General features: G+C 42.3%; 1 long non-coding RNA gene across 1 annotated transcript; it reads left to right on the forward strand.

Moving 5' to 3' along the window:
- Nucleotides 1-3146: 3146 nt before the first annotated feature.
- On the forward strand, nucleotides 3147-7877 carry LOC121132795. The gene is made up of 2 exons (XR_005869421.1): nucleotides 3147-3285; nucleotides 5684-7877. It is a non-coding gene; the product is annotated as an uncharacterized LOC121132795 (long non-coding RNA).
- Nucleotides 7878-12403: the final 4526 nt, after the last annotated feature.

Here is a 12403-nt window from a genome sequence, read left to right on the forward strand (position 1 = left end):
GGTGAATTTTAAACACAATTGTACATCTCTAGAATACATAAGATGCATCCAAGTTATTGATGATAATGTCCTGCCCTTCTGGGGGTTTAGTAAACATAACAGTGTCACTTTTGGGATTTTTAGAAAACATAAGAATAAACTCAGAATAAAAATAAAAGGCGAAACAAGGCCTAAAATTGAAAAGCAATTATGTAGAGAAAGTGAAAGATAAACAAGAATGTTTAGGAAAATCAGATAACAATGATCCAAAAGAGAAAACTCTAGGGACGGAGAAAGATTTAAAAATAAATACTGATGGAAATAATCAGGGCACAAGGTTATAATTCTAAGTTTTCCAAATTGCACATCCTGTTTAAAATGTGTCTCTGGGAGTTTTACACAAGCTTGGTACAGTGGGAAAGAACACGAGTCTTGGGATCCAAGACCCTGGTTTGGGATCGCTATCTGTATTTTCTTGGACAAGCTACCCTTGGTTTTTTGTTTTGATGAACAAACTAAAGATATTATCTTGAAATGTCTTTGGATGCATTGACCTCAGTATAGCAATAGGTAGACACTTCGAATACTCTAATATGATAACAGTTTATTCCCATTACTTCACACTCTAGGACCCAATAGCTTTCAGAGAACCTACTGCTCTAAACACTGCATTTAACCTGCCACCATGGCAAGAATGTTTCTAACACTATACCAACATGGCTTTAGATTTTTGTTGTTGTTGCTATATTTAGTGTATTTCTTTCTAACTGATCAGAAACTGAATATGCAAAAAGTGTTTGAGGTCTACATTAAATCAGTGGACAACTGGGTGCTGCTGAATTTGAGTCCTCTGTAGAATATAGTTTATATTACTTTCAGTTTCCCCAAACGGTAAGCTATTTATTGTCTCATATATAGCGATGCATTAGAGTACAATGCTATTGTTAGAACAAGTTTTAAACTGATCTAATACAATGCATGTTAGAAAAAAAAGATGCTGTGTCCATATACAGTTTTTTTTGTTTGTTTTTGTTTTGTTTGTTTTTCAGGACAGGATTTCTCTGTATTGCTTTGGAACCTGTACTGGAACTCACTCTGTAGATCAGGCTGACCTTGAACTCACAGAGATCAGCCTGCCTCTGCCTCTCAAGTGCTGTGATTAAAGGTGCATGCCACCAACACCAGGCCTTCCATATAGGTATTAAGGCAGTATGGTATCCTTTTTCTTCTGGCTGTAAAGAGATAGATCATTTTTACATGTTTTGATGCATTTTTATGCAAATAAAATAATGACTGCCAGAAAAGCAGCTAATTTTTCCTACCTACATGGCACACATATAAGTGCACAGCACACACATATGTGAATGAAACACACATATGTGAATGACACACATATGTGCATGGTGCACTCATACATGCCGAACATGTGTATACCTACACGCAAACAGACGCTTGGAGCAGGTACTGTTATTTCTCATGTAGGGCGTGGCCACCGTAGCTCTCATGGCTTCTTCACACCCTCTGTGGGAGGCTGGGTTAGACAGTGCTTTGAGGGAAGGAAGCTTGGAAGAGAACTGGTAACACTTGGAGCCACTGTGCTCTTCCTCTCACTTCTTCCTGTTTTATCTGGGAGATTAGAGGAAGGTCAACTTGGCCTCAGAAACACAGAGCATTATTTTGTATGTCAATATGGCCGTGTGTTGACGTGATAGAATTGATGGTGGAAAAAGGTTTTCTGCCCCTGTAAACACTTTAAAATGCAATCTAGTTATTCTAATGCAATTACTCTATTTTGGGAGTGGGGGATTTTGAACACCACCAAACTTCTCTATAATATATTTCTTCTGTAATGAACAGCAAATTAAGGGGTTTAATTTAAATTATCTACTGTTTAGTTTGGTTATTTGGGGGTTATCTATCTATCTATGTATCTATTATCTATCTATCTATCTTCTATCATTTATCTACCTACCTACCTACCTATCTAATCTATCTATCTATATATCTATCTGTCTACCTATCTGTCTAGGTACTGGAGACTGACCCAGGGCCTGCTTATGTTAGATGAGTGCTCTGTGACTGCACTCTTCCACTGTTGCCCTTTTTGGACAGGTTTTCTACGAGGCTGTTTAACCTATATTTTACATATGAAAAGTTAGGTTCTAATTGTGCAATTTCTGAATTCATAAAAGTAGATTCTTAACATATGCACCCATACACACGCTTATACAAACATACACACACACACACACACACACACACACACCCTCATCCCCAAGTGTGACCCAATAGTGTTAGAGAGTAATAAATTCAGCATGTGGGAGCCACATACCTGACACATTGTGGGAAGGATTCTCTCACATAGTGTGACTATATCTCATGTCTCATTGGAATTTGCCACTTTCAATAGCCTGTAATCCCATTTTCTGTTCATCCCTAGAGTCTGTGAATGGCCACACTTCCCACTGCAGCTTCAAGCTCAGTGGTAATGAGTTCATTGGTTGCTCTGCAGTTACCACAGAGAATGGAAATGAACGGAGAACGTGAGCCCTGTTGACCAAAGTCCTGCTTTGGGACAAGCTCCTCTGGGGCCACCATTGACATGGGGTCCTTGAACTGTACAGATTCTGCATTGAATTACTATCTTTTTATGAGTATACTTATTGATCATTTAAAAGATATTGCTGTTGGCTGACATCAGATGGTTTTAATACCTGCTCATATAACGATGCCTAAAGACCAGGAAGGAAGTTAAGACACCTGTCAAAGAGAACAGCTTTAAGTACATCTCATTGCACTGGAGAATTGTTTGGGTTTTGCCAATCTCTTTATACCAAGAGGACACAATTTTGTTAGCTCTGCTTCTGTACAAATCTCCTTCAGCCCCAGGTGATGGGTTCATTTCTTCTGCTCCCTCCAGCAATGTTTTCACATAGTAAGACACTGCTCTCATGCGTACACAGCAAGCTCTTCACCCTCTTATCTTTCACTATCCTAGTCCCTCAAATAATTGATTGCTTGCATAAAGAATAGATGATATCTGATTTCTTAATGAATTGTTAGTAAAACAGTCTTTAGGTTTGAATTCAAGCTAATGTAACTCAAGCATGTGGGTCTGCTGCTAATGCTAAACCTTCAGTCTTACACTCTATTAATTGAAACACAGGGTCCACATCAAGGGAGTTCCTGGTCTCACCCCCTTCACTGATGGTCACACAGGAAGTGCTTCGTTGAGTCCCGGGCACCACATTTTAAGAGGGAAGTTGACAGCGAACTGGAACACGTTCAAAGGAAGAATGGTGACAGGTCTGGAAACCATATCACATAAGGAGTAGCTGGGGGAGTGTACTCATTTTGCCAGAGAGAACGACAAGTTGTGCTAACAATTTCAAAGGCTGTTTCCATAGTGGGTGGAGGGGTAGGGGAAACATAGACACTGCTACCCAGTTAGAGAACTAAAAAGAATGGGAGAGGTTGGTGAGTTTAGGCTCCCAGATGAAAGCGCTTTTGAAACAATTGAGTTCATCCTGTACCGGGAGCTCCAGTTATGGCGAGCCGTGGGCAGGGTCTGTGTGCCACCTGTGGGAGCAGGTAAGGGCAAGATGGCAAGTTCTTGTGAGGCAGAGCTGGCTCGGCTGTAATGCTGTTACTTACACCCTGTAAGAGGTGTACGTAGATCTGGGGTAGACTGGAGAAGGAACAAGAAATAAGCACTAGAAAAGTTCTCCTTGATGACAAGATGGCAACAGCCATGTCATGCAAGTGTGTGTATTTTGGGATGGGGTTTGCGAATAGAACTGCCCACTGCGTAGGGAGAACAAATTCAATCATGCTGTTGTCGGCACCTGTCTTTCTATGGCTTCTGAGGTTCGTGTGGGTGCATGCTTGTGTGTGTACAGTCACCCTTCCATTTGTCGGTGTGCGCCCTTGATCGTGCTAATCTGAGCATAGGTCATACATTCATGAATTGAAAAAGTGAGGTTTTTCTCCGTCTACTTCTTCCTTGTGGCCCCTCCCTCCCTCCGTAGTATTTCCTGCTGTTTTCGTTCCTCTTCTTCCATTTGTTTCCTTTCTCCTGTATTTACTCACTAGTCTAATTTTTTTCAAACCAAGGTGCACAATAGAGTGTGTGTCTGTGCATGTATTTCTGTGTGTCTGTGCATGTATTTCTGTGTGTATGTGTATTGTATATGTGTGCGTGCATGCATGCGTGAGAGTGTGTGTGTGTGTGTGTATTCCGGTATGCATACATGCTGGGCTTAATGCAGAGCCTTGAGCATTTGAAGCTTGAGCTCTGCCATTGAGCAGCACTACCAGCACCCAGTTATTTTGTGCCCTCGAAACCTCGAAGTCTTTATTCTAGACTGAGTTTTCTAAAAATAAGTTCTGACATTGCTGTTTGCTGACTCCACAATTTGCAGTCTCTCTCTCTCTCTCTCTCTCTCTCTCTCTCTCTCTCTCTCTCTCTCTCTCTCTCTCTCTCCTCTGTTAAAGCATAAACCATGGTGAAGTTATTAGTAAGATTTCAAGACAACAACTCAGCATGCACTGAAGAAGAGCTGAGGGTCACCTTTCAGGCTGTCACATGCTCTAGGGAGGCTCAGCCCACTTGCCTGCTCTAGGGAGGCTCAGCCCACTTGCCTGCTGTGGTTTGGGGCCTTTAACAACGGAGGAGGTCATTACTGGCTGGTGAAGCAGCAGCACATTGTTCTGCTATTCTCAAACCACAACAGTCTCTATGGAATCCAAGACCCATAAAAATGCAGTTCTGATGCGGCCCGACAGAGACGTAATTCATGGGCTGCATAATAGAAGAGGATTCTGGTGAAACTCCAAAGCTAATAAAATATGAATTGCTTTTGGGGATCACTGGTACCTTACTTAATCAATTGACTCAACTAATTTGAAACTATAATTATGAGTGCTGTGTGTGTGTGTGTAGATGACTAAGAGTAAATCTGATATCAGAGGTTCTAGTACATAATATTGCTATGGAACTCCCCTCCAAAACAAGCAAAGCCAAGGAAGAAAGAAAGGCAGAGAACATTCTAGAACAAAGTGTGTCTCCCTGCATCATTTCTTTTTTTCATTTTCTTTTCCTTTTTCCTTTCTTCCCTCTTTTTCCCCTCCCCTTTTCTTTCCTTTTCTTTTTAAAACCACCCTCCCCTCCCCCATGTAGATTATGGCCATTTTTAAAAAATACTTTAGGTAACTTACTGGAAGGTTTTGATTTCAGTCTGGATTTTTTTAAGCCTCAAATGAAAGGTTCTCTTTAATCAGATAATTGGCCAGCCAGTAATTTTAGCCTCTCTGTGACACACCAGTTGGCAGGTACAGAGGTCCCAGCCAAGCCTTTGTCCCCATCCCCCATCTGTGCTCCCCCCACCCCCACTGTCTCTGAGCTTCATCGACCATCCCCTTGCAGCTCTTCAGAGGTTGTGGCATCCCAAGCATTGTGAAGTTTGGGAAAGTAGAGCCAGCTGCCAGAGGTAACCAAGCATGTAGGAGGCACAGAAGCCGGCTGTCTAGTTTCATGACAGCCTGGGGAGGGGGAAATAGGCACTGGGGCTCCACAGTTCTGCTCCTTCCTGATACCAGCCTTTCGGATTAATACTCACTCGGAGCTCTTCCCTCCGAGGTTGTCTAGGAGGCCTGGGTGAGATGTTAGGACAAGAGCACTAACTCCTGTGTTTCATTTCTCCAGTCGTGTCTCCCAGGCCCACCGTGTCACACAGGCAGGGAAAACGATCCATTAACCCGATTGTCTGCTGGTTTTCTTTTACTACTTACTGCTCGACTCATCACGTTCGCTGGCAGCCATGAATGAAATGTAACGTGCTCAATGACTGACATCCATTAGAGCCCTTCGACAAACCCCGGGCTGCGTTTTGAAAGGCCCCAGGAAGAGAAAGGACTGTGTGCTTCTTTGAATGTGGGCCCCCGCTGAATCACTGCCAAGAGCAGACCGCTCCATTCAAAGGGCTGAGAGAATAAATGAGAATAACATCCTTGGGGACCCACAGGATCAGCTTACTCCGAAAATGCTCAGTTTCACAAAGGGTCAGAGTCACAAGGTAAATGAAAATGGCCAGGAGGGGACTTTGATGGCCGAAACACTGTAACAGTAGAGGACTTGAAAGAAAACTTTATTTAAAAAAATTAAAGAGGCAGTTAAAAGAGGAGGGAGTAGTGAGGGACCTTAGAAGGGCAAAGTCCGTTGATAACAACAACAGCAAAAAGGCTTCTGCAGAGACATCAGCGAGTTTTCATTGGTTACAAACACAGTATATAAATAGACGTATATGCTTATGAAAATGTGTAAGTATCTACATTTGCACACACCACACATTGTCCTTATTTTACTCATTATTAATAAAAATGGGCTGGAATCCGTGAGCTCAGTTTCTTGTTGAATTATCCACAAGTACTGTAATGTTCGTCCAAGTCACCAGTTATGAAGTTCAGAGACTTTTCAAATACTGCAGTCTGGAGATTCAGCCTTGCTTTATACTCACACACTGTATCTAACCTGGGAAGCTGTCTTTTGCCAGATTTAAAGGAAGTACTTCAGAAGCAATGTCTAAGAAAGGGAATCAGAAAGCCCACAATGCTCCTGATACATCTCCAAAGAGACCGTGGTGGTCACCGGTCACAAGGTCCTGCCTCTGGAGACCCTCAGCCCCTTGCCTCTAGGATGGCTTTTAGACTTATAGGCGGTGGTAGCTTCAAGAAACCAGGATAAAATTTACCTGTATGGCTTACCTCAGTTAGGGGAATCCCCTGCCCTCCAACTTACTCAAAAACTTCAGAGCCCTTCATTGTTTCCTAGAGGAAAAGAAGATGTAATGGAATGAATGATAATTATGTTGCTGAAGCCCACGGGGGAAGGAGACATGTGACAGCCTTGCCTCTGTGGGTCTGTTTTCTAGAATTGATGTTACAACAGGTCGAATGTGCCCACTTACTTTTGAAGACACTTACCCGGAGCTGGGAGGATGAGTAAATGGAAAAGAGTCTCTGCAGGTGTGATTGGTCTATAAATTTGGGAGGAGTATGTCAAGGTCAAGGGTGGACTCTAACCTTGGTAAGAGGTGACGGAAGACAGAGGAGGAAGATGAGGACAGAAACATGAAGAATGGGAGTGTGCTTGCAAGACAAGGACTATGAGGTGTTGCTAGTAGCTGCGAGAAGCTAAGTGCGATGAAGGAGGCAGATTCTGCCTCAAAGTCACACCAAGGACACGTTGGTGTTGAGCCTCTGACTTCCAGAGCTGTCACAGAACAAGCTTCTGTTGCTTTAAGCCATCAGATTCATTGTGGTTTGCACTGGCAGCTTCAAAAAGGTAGTATACTGGTGGCAACAGCTGTGAGCTATTTTGACTACAGGGTCATCCAGCTTGGACTTAATGGTCCCCAATGAGCCATCAGGTAGTTTTGAGGCAGCTGCTAGAGTTACTGGGTGACACTGACCAAGAAAGCTCACCCTGTTGAAGGTTTGCTGGGAGAATGGCTTCTTTGGACTCAGTGCCCTAATATGCGTATTTCCTTGGCACAGCATCATTTAGCTGGCTATTTTTTTAAAGGGGCAAAACATTCTTCCACACTCATGAATACATTGGGATAGGCTTATGTTATAAGTACAATTAGTATCAGGATTCTTCATGAAAGCTGCTAGCATTAAAAAAAAGTCCACCTTATTCTGCACAGAACAATCACACATTTACTATGTATTAGCTGTTGAGTGATTGAGAGTTATTTTAAGTCTTTCTATTCGAACTCATTGTTTGCTATTTGTATATTGGAATCTTACTAGGTCTTAATAATTTGGTTGGGAGCTTGGGATCATGATGCAGCACATTTTAATTTTTTCCCATTTAAATAAATGGAAAGTTGGCCTCAGTTACTGGTTTCTTACAGAACATCTGTATTTAAGGAGGAGTAAGGCTAGCTATCAACAAAAAGCTTGTAGGCACAAGTGATTTGAAAAAGCAAAACTGTTGTCCTAGATGCTTAAATAATTGTTAAGGAAAAAGATATTGGGAAAAGTGGCTGAATGTGAATTCATTGAGCCCAGTCAGCCTAGAGCCACTGATGTATAAATACCATTTAACTTCTTAAAATAGTAGGTAAAATGAATCTCGGAGGGAAAGGAAGAAAGGAAGGAAGGAAGAAAGAAGGAAAGAAAGAAAGAAAGAAGGAAAGGAAGAAAGGAGAGAGAGAGAGAGAGAGAGAGAGAGAGAGAGAGAGAGAGAGAGAGAGAGAGAGAGAGAGAGAGAGAGAGAGAAGAAATACACAAATTACCCAGAGTGGATTTATCACAATTACATGTTTAAAAAATTCTATCTTTAAAAAAATACCAAATAAGGCTGGCATATGGAATTCATTATATTCTAGCTAATGGTTTCAATCAAACTTATAACATAGTTGAGTGGGCCACAACCCTTTCTGGACCGCTCTCCAGACAGAGGGTACCCAGGGACACAGGACTCACTCCCAGAGGAAATCAATGTCCTTCGTATCACAGGCAATAGCTATGCCACCCACACTTTTTATTTCCATGGATTAGAATATGTTTTGTTTATTTGCTTGTTTGCTTTATCTCTATGAAAGGCCAAAATTAAAGAGTTGGTAGAATAAATAATGTTGAGCATATTTACCTAAAATTATTTATTTATTTTTATTTCATGTGCAATGGTGTTTTGCTTGCATGGATACCTGTATGGGGGTATCAGATCCCCTGGAATTGCAACTATATACAGTTGTGAGCTGCCATGTGGGTGCTGGGAATTGAACCCAGGTCCTCTGGAAGTCTCTTGATCTCTGAACTATCTCTCCAGTCCCCGATGTTGGAACTTTTAAAATCAGTGCTACAATAAGTTTACAGCATAATTAGATTGGAATGGATAAATAAACATACTTATATTATTTGGGTGTCACATAGTATGTTTTCAAGCCTCAGTAGTTCAGACACAGCAGAAATACAGAAAGAATAAATTGTTGATACATGATAATGCAAACTGGAGCTCATTATTTCTTTTTTAATGCTTCAAACGTGATTTAAAGCTGACATTTATCTAGATAGCCTGCAAACGGCAATTCCTATTTGAACTACTTCGTTCATTTTTTGTACACGAAGACATTTTGTCACCTTGAATAAATGAACCTTTTTTTTTTCTGTTTCCTTTGAGGCATGGAGACTGAGGAAAAGGAGAGTCAGCGTTATCTATTTCATTGTTTTTTAGATTTTTTTTCATTATTTTAATTTTTTTCTTTTTAAAAAAATTTTAAATAGCTTGTTTTACATGTCAATCCCAGTTCCCTCTCCCTCCCCTACTCCCACACTCCCCCATCATCCCCCCCAGCCTCCCACCCTATTGCCAATTCCTTCCACAAAGGGGATATCTAGAGTCTGTCATTTCACTCAGGGTAGGGTCCAGGCACTCCCCTAAGAGTCCAGGCTGAGAGAGCATCCCTCTTTGTGCTATGGACACACAATGTCTGTTTGTATTCCAGGGATAAACACTGATCCACTGCTCAGGGCCCCATAGGTTGTCCAGGCCTCCTCACTGACTCTCACATTCGGGGGGTCTTAATCAGTCCCATGCTGGCCTCCCAGCTGTCGGTCTGGGGTCCAAGAGCTCTCCCCTGTTCAGATTAGCTGTCTCTGCTGGTTTTGCCAGCCCATTCTTTGCCAATTTGCTCATCGCTCCTCTCTCTCTGTCACTGGGTTCCTTGGGTTCAGTTCAGTGTTTAACTGGGTGTTTGCCTCTGCTTCCATCAGTCACTTGATGAAGGCTCCCGGATTGTTATAGACATCAAGTTCATTATCAGGAATGGGCATTCGAGGTGGTCTCTCCACTATTGCTTAGCTTGCCAATTGGTGTCATCCCTTTAGATCACTAGAGGTCTCACTGGTGCCAGATCTGTCTTCCAACCTATGACTCCCTCTTTTATGGTATTTCTCATCCTGATCTCCCCCTATTCTACCTACCACTCAACCTTCCTGTTCCCCCATGACCTACTCTCTCTTCCTCTTCTCCCCCTCTCTTCTTCCCAGTTCCCACTCCCTCCCACCCCTCGCCGTGTTCCCCATCTGTTCAGAGGATCTTGCCTCATTCCTCTTCTCTTGGGTACCATGCATATCTTTTAGGTTCTTTCCTGTTTCCCAGACTCTGTCAGTGGAAGTGCAGACTGGCACAATCCTGATCCATGTCTAAAATCCATATATGAGTGAGTACATACCATGTTTGTTATCTATTTTTGTTTATTAATTTCTTTTACAGTAGGGCCTGAGAAAAATCCCTGTCAGAAACTTCCTACAAGGTGTGTGGGTCTCCTGAAAGGCGGGTCTCTGTATGTGTGTGTGTGTGTGTGTGTGTGTGTGTGTGTGTGAGCAGTGTCGGCCTCCAGGGGGCGTGCGAGCTCACAGAAGCCTCAGTGTTACTTAATGTAACTCTGGTAACCCTAGGTCAGAAAAGTGCATCAAACGCCAAAGTAAGCACTCTGTCCCCATCTGTCACTGCGTGGAAGAGAGCTGAGGCAGCCATATTTAATCAGCACTTGAAGTCTCCCCCTGGGTGATGCTCGCGCTCTTCTGGAATATTTTATTCTAAGCCATTTCCCAGACAGCATTATTGATTTGTGTCATTATTCTCCCCGAGGCTCCAGGAACTTGTGCAATGTGACACCAACTGCAGTTCTTTTTATGAACAGAACTCCAGAACCGAAAAGTGAGGTGACTGCAACACCCAGAAGTACCCAGTTGGCATAGGGTTCTGGTGCACCCTGGGAATTCAATGCTCACGACTTGGCACCAATGGATTACAAGGAATTTGCTAACATAGGGAATCAGCAACAAAGACAGAAATTGGCACTTGTTTCTTATTTCTGCCTTTTCACTTTCTCACTAGTAAATGTGTGGTCACAGTGAGAAGACACTGTACTTTAGATATTTTATGGGGATGGTTTGGCTAAGGAACCTCAGGAAGATTTATTAAAAATAATAATACATTTGATACTCATCTTGACCAGAGTTCTGAAATTCTTTTCTCTTGGGGGCAAAAGAGTATAGTGCAATTTTCTCTTAAAAGAAGTTTTAGATTTATTTATTTTGTGCGTACGAGAGCTTTGCCTGCATGTATGACTGTGCAGCATATTTATACCTGGTTGCCCATGGAGATCAGAAGAGGGTGTTGGATTCCTTGAAACTGGGGTTATAGATGGTTGTGAATCACCATGTGGGTGCTACAAACACAATCCAAGTCTTCTGTGTAGAGAGAAGACTTTTCCTTGCCAGCCGCTTTGGTTTTTCCCTGCCAGTCACCTGGGCTCTGCTGCGTTGTAGTCCCCAAATAACACACAAGACGCTGTATTAATTCTGAAGCTGTTGGCCTTGTTTGTTTCTTACTGGATGTCTCTGATGTAAGTATTTACCCCATAACTGCCAATCTAAGTATTTCTCTTGCCAGAGAAAAGTTTCCGGGCTGCTTACCCCTATGGCGGTTACATCTTGACTCCCTGTGTTTTTCCTACCAAGAGTCCTCCTGGACTCCTAGTCCCACCTATCTTGCTTCCCTATTGGCCAACAGTGCTTTATTGACATATACACAGGATTTCCCCATCACTTCTGCAAAAGCAAGAGGTGCTCTTAACCACTCAGCTGTCCCTCCAGCCCCAGAAACCCAATTGCAAGAGGCTGAGGCTGATTGTTGAATGGATTCACGAGTGAATGAGAGGATGGTTGTGTAATAATGTTTTTAAATTATTCTTCAGAGGTCTTCTTCTCTGGAAATGGCTCACTGATTAAGTTTCTCAGCATTGTTATAACTTGTCAAGCATTGTCATTAGGAAATATGTGTACTTGTATTTACCACTTATAAACAGACCATGAAGATTGGTGGATGCTTTGTTTGTATCCGTGTATCTACATTCTTATATATGTGGCTTTGGTGCCTAAAGTGCCACCTCACTATTTGTTCTCTTTGCATCAAGTGTGTGCGTGTTTTGTGTTCTGCCTCATTGAGTAGTGGAAGCCCAGTGTGTTTCTCCTCTGTGTCCTAACCCAGCATGTGTTCTATCAACTGTGATCCTAAACCTCTACCTGAGTAGAGACCCCTCAAGAATCTGTGTGTGTTTACTCTGTGAGGCATCTCTTTGCTTGCTGTTGGAACTTCACTTTGCACAACACACGCTAGCAATCCAGACTTCTGCTGCCTATTTTCGAAGCATAAAGTTATCATGGTAAGTATTTGCCTAATCACCACTTGAGGACGAGCTCAAAATGACCAACTACTGAATATCTTCTATGCTTCAGGTACTTTATCAAATAATCACCTTAGAATCTATCTGTGATGGTTGATATTGTCACACACAGGGAGCAGAGGAAGAGAGCAGGAAGTGGACTGAGGTTATTAATCCTCAAAGTC

Source organism: Mesocricetus auratus, unplaced genomic scaffold (assembly GCF_017639785.1).
Source record: "Mesocricetus auratus isolate SY011 unplaced genomic scaffold, BCM_Maur_2.0 Super-Scaffold_100018, whole genome shotgun sequence".
Lineage (NCBI taxonomy): Eukaryota > Metazoa > Chordata > Mammalia > Rodentia > Cricetidae > Mesocricetus > Mesocricetus auratus.